The 17,015-nt window shown below is 36.2% G+C and overlaps 1 long non-coding RNA gene across 4 annotated transcripts in view; it reads right to left on the bottom strand.

Annotated features, from left to right (window-relative positions):
• Window positions 1–17,015, bottom strand: part of LOC106043098 (uncharacterized) — a 139,629-nt gene that overhangs the window by 6,490 nt on the left and 116,124 nt on the right. For 2 of the 4 annotated variants that reach the window (XR_010834636.1, XR_010834635.1), the window contains exons 8-13: window positions 14,813–14,988; window positions 9,618–9,767; window positions 8,613–8,693; window positions 7,268–7,369; window positions 2,771–2,859; window positions 741–971 (exon numbers count right to left, since the gene is read on the bottom strand). This is a non-coding gene — a long non-coding RNA (uncharacterized lncRNA). The remainder of the gene's footprint in view (window positions 1–740; window positions 972–2,770; window positions 2,860–7,267; window positions 7,370–8,612; window positions 8,694–9,617; window positions 9,768–14,812; window positions 14,989–17,015) is intronic. The other 2 variants (XR_010834638.1, XR_010834637.1) reach the window with 2 other exon arrangements.

Below are 17,015 nucleotides of genomic sequence, written 5' to 3'. Positions count from 1 at the left end.
GTGATTACAGCCAATCACTTTTTCATAGTGCGAACTGTTACTAGTTAATATAGAAGTATGTACTAATATTTGGCCTGCCAAAAGCATTTCAAAGATCTATTCAGCCTTAGAGTAAGGAATAGGTTTCCTGACCTGCTACAGATTACTTAGAACAGTTTTGTCAGCCAAAACCAATAAATCCCATTTGCTTATCTGAGCTTCCACAGAAGAAAGTACAGTCCTATGGGGTCATAAGACCATGGCAGGTACATCCCATCTAATTTCCTTCACAGTCATCTGCTTTACTTTCAACAGCCAACAAAGGTGTTTTAAGACATTTGGGATGATTTTGCCCACACAGCGCTAGGGAGCATTCACATGATCTTTCCTGCTGTTCAGAAGTACTCCAGATGACGGGACACAAACAGGTTATAGGTGATAGCACATTTAAAAGTCTCAGCAGCATTGCAAAGAGAATGCTGGGCTACAGTTTACTATGATCTTAGCAGTTCCTTAAACTGATACACTGCTCTGTGACTTTTCATCTTAGTGTACATGGTAAGATTACTGCAAACTTGACTGAGGGCATTTGCATTTTGTATGTGTTGTTTCATTGCATGATATTAGCAAGGGAAACTTTAAGATAGATATCATACCTAAATCTGAAACTAATGGTTTGAACAGGCTCACATGACCATCTGCAAGCTTGAATTGAATCCTGAACTTAAACTCTGATCAGGAAATTTTAGTTTGGTATTTACCTTTTCAAGCAAAACTTTTCTAAGCAATTTTTGAAGTTACCACCAGCAAAAGTGGGAAGTCCTTCTTGTTTCCCCACTCTTTTCTTTCCCAGCTTCACATATCCCATTTCTTTATACCTGCTGTGGTCAGACTCAAGCTTAGCCAGTGCAACTTGTTAAATCACCAGTAAAACAACCTTTTGGTCACCAACTTGACTTTGTTCTACAGTGATGCAACATCCCTTTAATTACCTGTTTAAAAAAAAAAAAAAAAAAGAAAGATGATTTTGTCTTTGTAACCACGAGTATAAAACTGTTTTATTAAGACGTTGACTCCCAAACTATCTTTTAGCTAAATTAAGTTGCAGTTTCACATCCTTTTTCTTTTCTGGGGGAAAGCTGGGTTTAGAAATGCTGCTGCTTTTGCAAGTACTGCTGCCCAGAAGAATGATCATGGAATTGTGCCCTTATAGGGTCCTTCAAACAAATATGTTAGTATGAGAGGTGACATAAAGAACAGACTTCCTTAAAATTTCCTAACTAGAAAATTATGGCACACATCCTAATCAGTGCCTCCTACAGACTATGCCTCCATACTGGTCTAAAGACGTAAGAGTTACTTTATAGGTGCATGTAGGGAAGGAGGTAAAGCAATAAAGTGAGATTAAGCAGTAAGAAGCCAACTCTTCATTAATGGGTCATGCATTCATAGCTACTTAGCAGTATTATTTTAAATATCCATAGCAACCAATTTAGCCTCTGGGTAGTCTTTAATTTACTTTTTGAATCTTACATTTTAAAGTATTTTTAGAGTGAGAAAACACAGATGTAACAGCTGGAGAAGTAGAACAGAACAGCACTGTCCTTAAACTTTCTATAAAAATCAAAATATGAGAAAGAAACTGATCTTGGACAAGACTGTCAGAGTTTGTTTCCCAGAATATCACAAAAGCTTGATGGTATGGAGACAGATCTTTTCAACACATCAGATGCACAAGCACATGCATTCTGCTTATCCTCCTTAGGTACTTCCAAACGGATTTATTTATAGCAGAGTGCATAGACAAACCCTTTAAACAGTTGCTGTAAGCGTAATTTTAGTCTGCTATAAAGAAATTCAGGTTTTTGAGAAGGGGCTCCAATCTGACGACTGCTATAGTCATTTTAGGAACATCCTGTCCCTATTTGCTAGCCAGCTTTGCTCATGAATAAATACCATGCAGCCAGGTTTTTTCTTCCCCATCCCACCTTTTAATAACAAAAGCAGCCTCAGGCCATTAAGCCTTCCCCATCACCCGTTAATCTCCAGGAAACAGCTTCTTTCTCAATTGTTGTTGCTTAACTGATGCAACATTTAACACCCCAGATGAATCAGCACTGTGCTACTAGTAAGCTTCTGACTTCACCGTTCTTTCGACTCCACAATACTAAATTTGCTGATGTGTATTTCGGGAAATCCAGATTACCACCGTTTTGGGAGGCCATTTTAGAGCCCACATTTGCCTCTGAAACTTTCTTTGCTCTTCCTTTGAATCTGTCTCTAGATTCTGGTAAATGCAACTTGCTCCTATTGTCTGATCAATTTTGGCTAACAGAACTCATGATGTCTACATTGTTTTAGATGTTTTCTTAGCATGAAAGTTCCTTGATTTTTTTTTTTTTTTGAAGTTCAGGGGTTCAGGCTTTTTTTTTTCCCAATTTAATCAAGCAGAGTAGCCTATGAGTAATAGAAATAGCATTCGTCAGCAAGATCTTGTCTTCAGCTTTTAAAGCTTATAGTCAGCAAATAAAATAACCCAGAAATCAGAAAAGGAAATCTCCACTTTTTTTTTCCTTCTATTCCTGTAACTCCTTACTGTCCCAAACGGGAAGAATGCATTGCATTTCAGGCAATTGCTCTAGTAATATTTTTTTCCTCAGTTGTACCCATGATCTCATCCATCCTCCTTAAGGGCTGAGGCTGTGGGCCGCGTTTATTTAGCAACCTCTAGTGGTTCGCCACAGCTGTTACCAAAGGCAGTATCTTCGTGTGCTGTAGCTGCAGCACGTACCTGCTCATACCTTGCATAGAGCTTTCCAGGATGCTCTTTCCAGGATGATGTAGTTACATGCTGGCCTATGAACATGGATGAAAAAAATACTGTAGAAAGACAAGACAATATTATTCAGCTCTGTGCCACACAAGTTGATTTGACCCTGAAATATTTACACTGGGGTAGTGACTTAAAGGAACTGCATACAATCAAAGCAAAGAAAGAGAAGCAATAGCCACCGGATGCCTGATTTGTCCCAAGTGCACTATGTTAGGGGATGTTTCTTACAGTGATTTATCTTGAATTTTATGTAGCTGTTCTTGAAAGATGCTACAAATTTCACACGCTAAATAGGTGTAAGATTTCCAAGATATCTCACATTCTAATGACAGTCTTCTAGGAGAAGATTGTCACAACTAGGATACTAGGAGATGACATCCACAACTGCAAATAATGTCTACAATTTGTAAACTTTCAACAACACTCTAGTAAACACAGCAATTGATGGTTCATGACATATTTGACATACAGAGACAATATAAGAATTTTGCTGGCCTCATTGTGAGAGCTAACTTGGGGTCTGAAGGAGCTGATCCATTTAACAATGTCTGCCTTTTTACCTTTGTCATCACATAGCTTAAGAGAGCAAGACATCACAGAAATGCTCTGAAAGAGGCATCTTGCCTGGAATATTGAAAAGACTGGAAAGACTTTTTTTAGCCTTCTCCAATTCAACAGAGAATTTCTTCTGGCAATGAAAAATCATTATAAGAAATCAATAATTGAAATAAAACTTCGTACTTCAAAAGAACAAATTTTGGTGCATGAAAATAATTAGTTAATGAAGTGAACTGGACCTTCATCAATGACTGGAGTGGAGGAAAAGCTTCAAATGTGTTTACAGTCAAGGTGCCAAGTCTATCTATGTTACTTTAACTACAAAGAAAGGCTTCGACTGTAACTAGATAAATAATCACTTCAGAGAGACAGGGATTTCAATTAGTGCCTTATATAAAAGTCACACACTTTATAAAACACAGTTAATCATTTACAAAATACATTAAACACATGAAAGATATTAATATATATGAATCATGTAAAAATATAATTATAAATTTAATTATAAGGACCTTTTAATCGTTGCCATTGTTTATAATCACAAAATTAATTATAATGACCTTTTAGTTGTTGCCTTTGTTACGTTTCCTTATGTAAACCCGGTGATCTTTTTGTTATATTAAGTTGGTAATCTAATATAAGGAGTTCAAGTTTACAAAGAAATTAGGGGTTCTGAAACTCACAAAACCATGACACTTATTTATTTTGTGACAGATAGACAGATATACATTAATATGACTCAATTTTTCACATTAGGTTTTTCCACTGAAGAGCAAGAAAACAAGAGTCATGGACAGCAGGGCTTCGGGTTCAAGGACAGCCTTTACATTTTGTTCTGCACTGCTTGAGGATGTGTTGACCCCCACATATCGCTGAAAGAATAAGGATCTTGTCCTTTAGTGAACAAAATCAACTAATCTGTTTACTTACTAGTTACTTTGCAATATATAAAATGTCATTATTTGTTTACAAAAAAAAATCAGTTATGAAAGTAGAGAGCATTTTTATTTGGGAAATTTCTTTGCCTTGAACATCCCACTAATACTGCTCTTACTACAATACTGCATTAGTGTGACAATGAGAGAATGAAACTCAGCACCATCGAAGAATCAGGGTTATCTATTTTTTCTCTCCTAAACAGGGATAAAATAAAATCTCTTATAAACTTTGACCACATAAGTGTCTTCATGTTGCTATCTTTAAAACTGCTATTAAACTACTGGGAGCCACACACCTCTTAATGTGAGTGTGCAGAACTCAGGCTATTTTCTAATCAAAATACTTTAGGTGTGCGTCTTTCCTATGCCCATGCCAGAGCCTGAAGTTAAATGAATTACCAGAAGGCAATTGGATAGTCAGAGGGATGCATGAGCTTAGGATGATGATGAAAATATTGTTCCTAGCTATACACCTCATTTCTGCTGCATAGAGGCTCAGATGTCTATGGGTCAACCCCTGATTTACCATAGTTTCAGGACACCTTGCTATAACCTGTGATTTAGAAGACTTTCTGAGAGTGGCTTTGCAGTCCTGACTAATAAAGCTAAACTTGATGTATATCCTGTTCCTGTGTTCTTTGCAGAAGTTCAGCACAGCTGCTGGTGGAGCAGTACCTGTAATGCTGCAGTTCAGAATCCAACACTCTGAAGATAAATATCACAGATTTTGATGTCAACATTGCAGGCTGTAAATGGAAAAATACACCAAACAACAACAACAAACAGAACACCCAGCAACTGCAGCATGAACAGCTGCAGCATCCCCAAAGAGCAGCAAGTGGGACAGTATGGGTGTGAACCACTGCAGTTATTCAAAGTAAAGTGTCCCTGCTTGTGAATCTGAGCCCTTGGACATCCTCATATAGGATGTCTGAACAGACAGTAGCAGGTACACAAGTCTAGAGATGTCAGGAGCCAGCCCAAGCTTGGACCAGATCATTAATCCAAATCCTGAGGCAAAACTAAGAATAGAACCAAGTTATTTTCTCTTCATTTTATGCCCATATGCACTAGTTCACATTTAAAAACTAGTGATCATGACAGTGAAAAAGGGATGCTGCATTTAAAGTACCTACTTAATCATTTCTCTGGTGACCTGAAATTTTAAACTCTCAAAGTTCTAAACATTCTGCTCAGTCTGTTTAGAATCCTTATTTTTTTTTTTCAGTTGATTCTTTCAATTTTCATCAGAAACAAATACAAACAGAAGAGCCAGCTTTGCTGTCAGCCTGGCTAAAAAAGACTATTGAAGCAAGCTCTTCCCAGCAGCAATTACTCAGCGCAACAGACATGTTTTTACCTACAACTGAAGATCTACCAACCCTGCCCCAAGGGGAGAATAGCTACCCCACCTGTCAGCATGCAAGTATGTTTGGTATGTTTGGTCACATTCAATGGAAAACCTGTGAACCCACTTACAAGAAGATGAAGGTTTCTCATTACATTGAGAGGCATGTGTTTTCAAGAGATCAAAACAGTTGGCTAAAAAGATACTTTAATACTGGGAAACAAAATGTGCAAGGTTTTACACTTCTATAAAAGATACTAGGAACACCCAAGAAAACTTTTGTGAGCTCTGGTGCAATCTCAGTGCAGCCTCAGGCTGTTAACTCTCCCTCATCCAAACTGCAAAATTGCTTTCGGGTGACACAAGCTTCATTATTTTTAGATCACTTCATAATGTTCTGAGATAATTTCTCATAAATCCAGAATCATTAAACCATTTGAAAACATTACTTGTGCTACATTAAAGAATATTTATTTTGTCATTATTGCTGTGTGCTTCAAATTTCCTGATATCCCAGGCTGGTAGGCTGGGATACTCTAGCAAGGCAGGAAGTGCTAAGAAAGTCTGCTGTACCAGGTCTGTGAAACCAAAGTCTTAAATATCTGCACTCATATAAAATTGTGGGATGCAAATGTAACCATGGAAGAAAACTGTTTAATAGTTTTTTCAACAAAGCTGTGTTACCAAGGTGTTGTATCTTTCTAGTTTGGGCAATGCAAGAGTTTACCCACCAGAACTGTGTGACCTGGCATACCAAACAATAAGCTCGTGTCCTTTTTTTTTTTTAATAAATATTTTTGGGATTTATCCCCAGTAAAAGTGCATATTGGTTTCCATTCTTCTCCCTATTTTCCCCAGTAAAGATGACTGGGTACAGCAGTGGGGTAAGATAATTCATACTGTGCCTGCAACCATTAGTGTTTTTCATACTTTAATACAGTTATTCTGCCTCCCAGATACTGCAAAGTTTTGTGAGTGTGTACACATAACCATCACTATCAAAAGAATACAATGTAATTTAGCTTTATAACATATATTTTCCATCCTATCCTGGACACCTAAATAATACAGTTATTTTAAAAGGTGTAAAATTACAGCCTTATAGGCTGAATCTGTCTACAGAGGAAATGAAATAATCTATAATAGTCTAGACTAGATTTAACTTCCACATCATTGAAGCTCTATTTCTCTGCTGGTGCTGTAAATCAGGGGGATGGTTCAAACAGAAGTATGTTTTTCAACGAGAGCACTTAAGGATAAGCAATATCTATGAAAAATCATAGAGACACAAAACAGATTGCAATCTACTTCCTGTTTTAAGATGGACTGGCAAATTTCCAATTACAGAAACTTTTGCACTAGCAATGATTTGTTCTTACACCTCCTGCCTTTTAAACCAGTGACACGTTATTTGTGATGACACTTAAGCATTACTTAAATTTGTGAATGAGCTAGCTATAATTCTGGTGGTCACAGAAAAGAAACAAGCTAAAGAACTATACCTGAAAATGTGTACTGTCTATTTGCAATTACACTAAGAAAACAAACAGCATGTATCTGTAGGAAAATCAGGCCAGTGGTGTCCCATTCTGCTTCTTTTAGTATAATTACCTGACTGATTATCTTGATGTCAATTCTCCAGTTACATTTACGACTGACCACTCTAGAGGTTCTCTAGTGGCTCCCATAGAAACAATAAGGTACGTTTGTATTCTGTAAAAAAAAAAAAAAAAAAGTGAAAATGAAAACTTACTTTTCAAGTGCTTGAAGGAAGGGACGGTCTTGACATTCTGTGTTTTCTGTATCTAAGTCTGTTTAAAGAGTCCCTCTTCTGGGGTTTGGTACAATGGTTTATACAGGTTGCATGATAAAATGAATCAAGGAACTGATCTGAGAGAAAATAAATAACCCTGAGAGAAAGGGTTATTTTTAACACTGATCATTTCCTCAAACATAATCCCACAGACAGTAGTACTCTCAAGACCAAGGAGCATTCATGAGGATAGAGGTGCAAAGTGAGGAAGTGCTGTAAAACTGCCTTTGCCGCTGAGAGAAAAAAAGTGCCTCCATGCTCCAAATTCCTGATTTTCAAAACATTTCTGTGGACTGACTGCACAATCAGCTCTTACTTTGGAAATAAACAGACTGCTACTAAAACTAATTAGAACTTATGCAAAATAGTATATACATTAGTCATACGGGTTATGTTTTACATTGCATCTTACCAAAATGCTGTTAAAATCAGCCAGTGTTTGTTTTTTTTTTTGTCCCCAACTCATCATTGTATTTACAGGCCTCAATCAGGTTGGTCCTTCACAATGGTTTTCATCTGTTATCCCAATATTTCCAGCCAGATGCCACTTTTTGGTCCTTGTTTATTTACATCAAAACTGTCTTTGACATTATCCCTTAAACGTAGAAAACCCTGCCCAAATTAATTAGCATTCAACTTAAAACTCACCTTCAAGACATGTTTTTACTTTGATGCTTACAGTAAACTGCCAATTAACAGTGGATAGGAAGACTGCAGACAGGGAATTTTGATACTGTAAACACTGTTTACTTCCAGCTTCAGGAAGTCTACTAGGTACGCAAATAACTAGTCTTACTGTTTTCTCTTCTTTCATATTTTTTTCCATTAAGTCACTTTGCTACAGCTATTAAAAGATACTAAATGAAACCTCTGTGTGCTGTATTAATAGCATCAGAAAGCTGACTATTGCTATATGTCTTCTGTCTGATACTGTGGTTGTATTAAGTAATATCAGTGTGTCAAGAGCAAAGTTGCTTAATTTACATTTATATGCATGGTAGCACTGTGCACTAGTAACTCCCTATTTTTTTTTCCAAGATCCATACTGATTTTTAATTAAATTTAATTAAATTTAGAAGCAAAATGTTTCTTTCTTTAAAGCTGTTACTGAGATATAATAAATTTTACTTTTATCTGCCTTACTTTGGAGAAGGAGTTGAGGGACCAAAGTCAGCTCTCTTACTTCAATCCTTTCCCCATATCCCAAGGGAAAAATTCAGTCATCTGTAAAACAGGAAAAGGAATGTAATAGACTAAACTGGATCAGATCAACTAAGATTCACCACAATAAACTAATCTAATTCTCTATTATACTGTTCAAGAATGAAAAAAATAGATAAAGCAATTACCAATCCCTGAATCCCTGAAAGCAGAAATTCAGTTTATTCCTAACTTCTGACATATTTTGTGTGTGTACACATACACACAAGCACTGGAAAAGGCCTGCTCCTTATCTTGTGAATGCATGCAGTTTTTACTGTTTTCAGGGGAATCTACAGATCTGCAGAGTATAGCATGTTAATGCATTAAAACTCTTCTAAATGTCAACAGATCAAAACAATTTATTTAGTACTATCTTGGCAATGATTAACAATGGAAGCTTTACCTATGTACACTGGCCTAGAAAATACTGGCACAAAAAAAAAAGCTAACTCTTTATGCTTTGTTATGTGAATACATAGCTCATTATGAGATCTGTTGGAATTCCAGTCTTGCTATGTCAGGGATATAAAGGGTATACATTTAAAAAGTCAATAGATATGAAAGCTTCCATAAAACAACAACAAAAGAACTTTTCCAAAAGCAGTTTTGTTATGGTCTACTCAGCAATAGGGAGAGAGACTAAAAACTTCATTATTACAGCAGTAGCTCACACAGTGTTAAAGGGTGATTCACAGTCAGTCACAAAGCCGATTCATTTTGTAGTTAGGAAGTCTTTTCCATCTGCGCATGATGTCATGCATTTATGAGGACAAAAGGCAAGAAAATAGACATACAAAATACTGAGCAGAATTAATCAGCTCTGTGTCATAGGGTAGCCTCTGTTTTCAAATACTGTGTGAATCTGCTTTCATTTACAAGTTCAAGTTCTGACAGAAGGAAAAATTATGGTATAGCTTTACAAGACACAGGCTTAACAGTACTTACATTATTGCGCCACTGACTCAACAGTTCAAACTGATCCTTTTTATCCCTCTTCCAATATTTTATATCGTGAGCATCCTTCTTTTAGCACCAACATGACGAAGGTAGTGTAAAACATTTGGTAGAATGGACTTGAAGGACTGAAAGATGCAACTAAAGAAACAAAGGAGAGAGGAAATGAGAATGGATGCAGGAGAATCAAGGTAAAAAAATCATGTTATAACTGACAGGAGAGAGATTTAAAGAGAACATGTGGATACAAAGAACAAGTATAATGAGAGTATCAGCAGAGTAGCATGATGTATGTAAGAAAGATAATCTAAAAGGAAAAGCAGCTGTTATAGAATCAGAAAGTCTTCACTCCATTTCTAGGTTCCTATTATGGTTCTAAGAAATCCTAAAGAGGGTATGCGATCCACTAGGTTCTCTGCCAGTAAAATCAGAAAGAGTACTTATCTGATAGGAAACACAGGAATATAAAAATCTATAAGTAACTTCCAGACCTATTAAGTTTCATGCAATGAAAATGAAATTTACACAATTGCTACCAAAAGCATTTTCTCCTAAAGCCAGGCCACCATGTATTTGCTGTGCTGTGCTCCTGCTTCTCTTCCCTTCTAGCACTGGAAGAGAGATGCCTCTGTCACAGTCCTACCCTGAAACCCTCCAGCCTACAGTTCCATCACTTTCCCACAACATCTGAGCTAGAACACCTGTGCTACCTGATCGATGGCTTCAGGACATGCCACTGTTTGTTGGAAGGGGTCTCCTGTTTATGGAAAAGAGCTGAGAAGTCTGATCTGTAAGATGCTACAGATCTGGAGAAATTAAAATCCTTAGGTTGATGGAAGTAGCTTTTGAATCAGATATTTGACTAGACTGGTAACGTCAGGAAAAAGTAAAATCTCTGACTCATCCTTTTTGACAGAGGTTACACAAATGAGAGAACAAGTTTGGCATATTAGAAAGAGTTATCTCTTACTTTTCCTTAGGCTTTTTTCCTATTTGCTATTGATGTCTTGCTCTGTTACAACTTACTGCATTTTTATGGAAAAATAAGACTGAAAAAGTAAAAAAAAAAACAATTGAAAGAAAAATACAAATTAAACATTATACAGAACATAAGCAAATGTAAAGACAACTATGTTATCAAATAGTAAACAGTATTCACAGCAGAAAATTCAAATAGATGTAGCCGGAGCAACTGCAGAAGAATGCAAACACTGAGCAATTACATAGCCAGAAGTGGAATAATAATGAGAATAAAAGATACAAATGACGGAGTAGGAAGAACTGTAAACAAAGTCACATAATGAAAGAAAACATTAAAATGAGTACACAGTGAATGAGTTCAATATGAAAAAAGAAAAGAAAAGAAAACAAAACAGAAAAGAAAAGCCCCAAATCTGGAAACATAGACAAGGAGTATTGAGAGGAGAAAATATCACCAGAAAGATGAGAGGGATGTCAAGTAGAAAAGATTAACAACGGAAAAGAAAGTCATTGGGATCCAGAGACTATTTTCCAGCTTGCTCTGGAGGTTGAATTTGGAACAGGGAAGATGAAGGTGGGGTATTTATACCACATAAAGTTGAACCTCTCATTTAAGAAGATAATTTGGAATGTTTATCTCCCCCCCTCTTTTTTGTTTTTTTAATAAATAGTTAATAGTAGAATACAATCTTTCTCTAAGCTGCTTCAGGAGGTACTTACTTCTTTCTACAAGGTAAACAGGGAATCCAGAGGTTGACAAGTGGCTGAGCCACACTGACAGCTCTTGGAGGGAGGGCATCCAGTTCCATCCCCTCTTTCCAGCTTCTTTTACTTTTCTCCCACATTCTTCTGTATTGCATCTGGAGCTTATCTGATTGTTCTCAAGGTCAGGCAACTAAACTCAGTAACATTGCAAAAACATACACTTTTGGGTAAAACAGTTTCTGCTGTTTTATTCTGCTGTTCTGCAGTCAAATGAGTTCCAGGGGTGGCACAAGGTAAGTAGTGAGATCACACACAAGAGCACACAGAGTTATGGAAGGACAGGGAGGGAACAGAGAAGGCCTTTTGTCAGTATTAAACTTTAATTTTAACCCAAAGCATCTCCTGAAGCCACAGTTTCATGACATAACCACCTCAGTTAAATACCCTAAGTTAGATGATGAGAACGGTGCCACTGCCCTTCTGTACACTTATGTACAGAGAAGAGGGACTATGAGGAGTCTTGCACACTTTTCAAAAAGGTAGCTTCAGATTCTCATGTCTTTTGTACCTATGTTAACCAATTCATCCCCCAAACGTTCGAGGAAAGTAACATTTGTAATGTCTTCAATTTCCAACCTCTCCTTTCCTATTTTGCTCCACAGCACTGCTGTTTTATGATAGTACCCAAAGTACTATATGCTTTGAAGAGGAAGGCAGCATTAGATTTGCGTACCTGCGGTTTTTATTGCAAATCTCATTATGCCTGTTGGGTTTCATTTTTACCCTTAAAGACTTACATTATGTAAATCAATCAGAATCTCAGTTTTCAAATTTTTATTTCTCACTGATGTTCACCATATACTCTCTATATACTCGGTATATGTAAGTCAGTAAGGCTTTGTATAGTATTCAGACTAAATTTAGCCTAATTTCATTCTTAATTATTTCTCTTTCTACTATCCTGGCTGCTTGCACCTACTAAATTAAGTTTGAGCAAAAGGTGAAACAAGGCTTCTACTGCCTGTAGGTAGACGTACAAACAAGCCACTACAGGGTGAGCTAGGGTGTGAACACACAGCACATCACATGTTCTACAGAAACTGTCTGCAACCTGTTCTTTCTTTAGTTTATTATGTGCTATTACTACACAAAAGCTGACTTTATGATAGTTTGTTAGCCAATACACACTTTACAACTTTTAAGCATCTTTAGATAATAAATGGATTTTTTTTAACTTCGCTTTGTAAATATATGAATATTTCATTTATTTTAATCTTTTGTTAAAATTGCCAAATCCTCATCTCAAAAATTGAATCTTTTCAAGGAAAAGGAGTTATCTTCCACATTGCTTTTGACTGTCAACATATTCCTACTGGTATGGTAGTCAAAACTAGTCCTTGACAAAGGATCTAATTTCAAACACACATGCACATGGCAATAGACTACAGGTGATGGAACTGTAGTAGATATCAAAAAAAAACATCAGGCAAAGTAAATACATCCTAGGAATATTCTTCCAAAACAACAAAAACAAAAGAAAACGAAACTTGGAACTAGTTTTCTGTTTAAAAACACTTTTACATTCTGGTTCCTCTGAAAACCTAAACATTGAACACATACTTAGTTTTAAGCTTTGGAATGGTCATATGAAAGCCAATAAGAGTAAATAGTGCATGCAACAGTTATGCAGGAACAAACTCATTGCACAATTAGGGATTTTCCTTGCTTTTGTAACATATATATAGTTGGTAGGCTACATATGTATTTTATAGACTTACAACTTTGCTAAGAAGAATTTATTTATCCAGTGAAAAAACATGGCTCTGCATATGCACACTCTGTATACAGAGAAGTGTATGTGTACACATACAGATGTGTACATACAAACACAAATTTATTGATTGTTACTGTTATTGATTGTTACTTACTGGTTCTTTGTGCTACCTATTGTGTTCCTTGTGAGCAAAGGGTAAAATGACAATTCATTAACTCATTAAATCTTTGCTAAATATTTATCATCTTCCCTGTATTCTAGTGAATACGTGAATAATGCAGGTTATAAAAGAACTAAGAGCCAGAGGCAATGAGATAGGTGTGTTACATAAAACTCAAAGCTGAGGGCTGTGTGTCATCTGCAGTATCCACCCAGTTCAACATACTGAGCAATAGGGTGAAAAATGGAGAGCTATAAAGGCATGAATAATACGTCAGCTAAATTAGCTTCCCACCATTTACTTATTTTTTTTTCTAAATGTAATGATTCATACTAGGAAATTCAACTTGGAGACAATGCTTACAATCCTGAAGAAAGCTGTCTGTGATAAATACCTGAGACTAAGGTAATACCTAAAACAAATACCTTGTAATCTAAGCTGAGAAGGAAATCCATTATAGACAGATGTATAAAGAGATGCAGCCTTCGTGTTCTCTGGCTTTTCTGAAGTGTAAATTGCCCCAAATTAAACTAATCTACAAAAAATCTGACCTGTACTACAGAGATTATTAGGTCTAAACAGAAAATACATACCTAACTTGAAATAGAATTTCAGAGGTTTGATACTAAAACAACACATCACCTTACAGCATACCAGAAAAGATGATTTCAGAGAGTAACAGTCAGGGATGATACAAAAAAGGTCATTGATATATTCTTAACTTTAAAAAACAAAGCTTGTATTTTTACTGAAAATCATTAGGCTTTAAAGTGCTTTTCTAATTTGTTACATGTCTGAGTCTACAGTATTTGGAGAAAAGAACAAAAACCATCCCTTTTGTTCTACAGGCTTCTAAGGCATCTTCATGTAGCCTCTGGGTTCATTTCTAAAAGGAGGGATTATACATGATGGACATAAACATCTATTTATGTATAATCTTCTCTGTAAATGCAAGAAGTAATAACCTAGGATTTCACCCTATGCTCTGAGACATAATGAAATCAAATGTCTAAAGAGTAGCCGTTCACTCTGAAGAGTTCTTTTTAGTTGCTGTTTGAGATTGCTTTGTGACTATGTATTCCCTGCTATTGTTAAAACTTCATTAGAGACTTGTGCAATAAAAAGTTAAAATTTTTGCATTAATTAGGAATCATAGTTTTAGATGTGGAAAACTTTGTCTGTAAGGGCAATTTTTTATAGACTTAATAGATACTTTATATACTTTTTTCATCCTAACTATACCCTGAGAAAATTTTAATTTTCAATTTTTAATGTATCACTTTAATGTAACTTTCGCCATTATTATTTTTCCCTTATTCTTGATCCAGGAAGCCGCATACAGAACCTTATTAAGTTTAATTCCATGTTAGCTTAAGCAGTCTACCTTCTTGACATACCAACTCCATAAAAAGCCAGCAGTCTGTTAACAGTAAAAGTTTTGAAATATTTTGCCTACCTGTGCTGTTGATACTTTTGCTTGACCTATACTTAACACATGGTAATATATTATTACACTTTTCTAACTCTTACCCTGCTACTTCTGTAGCCTTAGGTACCTCCACTTACCTTCCATTTTCCTGTCTTTAAAGTGGGAGTAATAATAGCACAGACTAGTATCACAAATAGCACAGCTTCTGTCAGTTGTATGGACGATTTTTGCCTGCATTCAGGTTATCAAGGCAGCACCTCTTCTTACTTTTGGCTTGTGTTTTGAGGCATGATGAAATTTCTGCAGACACATCCTACATTAAATACAAAACAGAACTCTTTGTCCAGAATCATCAGGAAATCATCTTTTAAAACTGGTCATAAAATTATAGCATCTTAAAACTCCTGCCACACCAGTTGTTTCTATGACCACCTGCACCCCTGGTTTCCATTGGCCAGTTATAAATTGAGTAGAGAGGTATTTCTTTACTTTCACTGCCTTTTTTAGTATGATATCCCCCTATTTTCTTTTTGATAGAATGGATTGTCCTGAGTTCTAATTCTTACAGCTGTAAAGATGGAAATTTTCCATTTCCCAAGCCTCTTTTTATACAGGTTAAAATCCTTCTTCCTTATAGCAAAAAATATTATGGTTGTAAGGGATTATTTGGTATCACGTAAGCATTAATTACACATCCTGAGTTAGTGTTTAAACCACATATTTTAGACAGAGATAATTAACTGTTTGAAGCAGTTATGGTATTATAGAAAAGAGATAAATCTTTAGGTTTTCCTGTCATTGAATTCTTTAGTAATTACTATTCCTTTAACAGATCTCTTTGAAGAACTGAGTAAACTATAATGTTAATCAAAATATGGGAAGTTGCTGCTTAAGAGGCTAATCTTTTATGTTCTGATTCAGACAAATCAAATTGGTTTCCTCTCCCCCCCCTTTTTTTTTGTGGCCCACTTTACAAGAAAATGATGAATTCAGGCATGTTTCTACACCACAGTTGGAGCCTATAGCCAGGGATCAGAGACACCATTGTACTTATCCTCAAACAAGAATGATGGTGAGCTATTTTGCATGTGGAAAAGGGGAGAAGTTAAAAGAAAAAGTAGTAGTTTGGGCTAAAGCAGCAAAGGTGAAAAGTAAGCCTATTTTTACATTTAGCCTACGAGTATGGAAATACACTTACCCAACTTAAACCTTTGCATAAAAAGCAATTGAGGATAAACAAGTATTAATCAATGAATAATTTGAATTATTCTGTGTTTGTTCTTTGGTGTTTTAACTATTGCTGAGAATCAATCAGGAGTGCACTTACAGCCCTTAATGACCTTAATTAGCCCAACCTGAGAGCTCAAGCCCACAGGCCCAGAGGTCCATATAAACTCAGGCTTGGGCATTAATTCTCAGAGCTTGAGCTCTGTCATTGGGTTGCTTCTTTCCAGGTTTGTTTGTGCTTGGCCATGTAACTTGTTGATCTAGGCTCTGACTTGGGGCCTGACTACGTGGTTTTACCTTGGCCCTGACTAATCACCACAATCCTGCTGCATGATTGTTGGGCTGTATTTGACCCTGGTTACTCTTGGTAGACCCCACCCTGAACCTTATGTGCAAGCTGACTTTCCAGCTTGGCCCTCGGACTGACCCTGTTTATGTAACAGCGAACTACAGGAGCATTGACTGAATCTACAGAGAGAAAATCTCGATTTTATATCTTACTTTGGCTTTCACAGTACAGGTGAACTAAGTTGCCTAATATAAAATAGTGGTAATGCTATTTCTTTAGTGTAATGTACAGTGCAAGTTTTGGGGTGATCTAAATATTTAAGGAAAGACATGAGTAGAACCCTTCAGTTTATGACTTCTTCTTCCTCAAAGTGCTTAGAAGTTCTTTAGCAAAACCTGTTTCTTCTGATTCTGATCTTTTTAAGAGAAGGATCAGTCAATTAGTGCAATGCTATTCAATGTGACAAGTGTAAGAGGATTAAGCTGAGCCTTGTTCATAGAGATTCTAAAAGCATTACATACAGAAACTAAACATTGCAACAAAGAAAAAAAGGAATTTGGAACCAAATCTTTGTTTTCCACTTCATTCTTAGTGCTTCTTCTTTCTTCTTAAAGGTGAAATTTTTGTGGTTTTCTTATTGTGGGTATCTTCAAGAGTGCAAAAACTGTTCCTATGTTTATCACAATGAACTCAAGACCTTCTGAAACTTATTGGGAGCATCTCAAAATAACAAAAAACACTATAAGTCAATACACTCACTTGGGATGAAATGTGAGCTACTCAAGTTCAAGTGTCAGCATCTAGCTCAACATGCCTAATAATGG

The sequence above is a fragment of the Anser cygnoides genome, chromosome 12 (assembly GCF_040182565.1).
Source record: "Anser cygnoides isolate HZ-2024a breed goose chromosome 12, Taihu_goose_T2T_genome, whole genome shotgun sequence".
Lineage (NCBI taxonomy): Eukaryota > Metazoa > Chordata > Aves > Anseriformes > Anatidae > Anser > Anser cygnoides.
The sequence above is the reverse complement of the archived record's forward strand: the minus strand, read 5'-3'. Positions and strand labels throughout refer to the sequence as shown.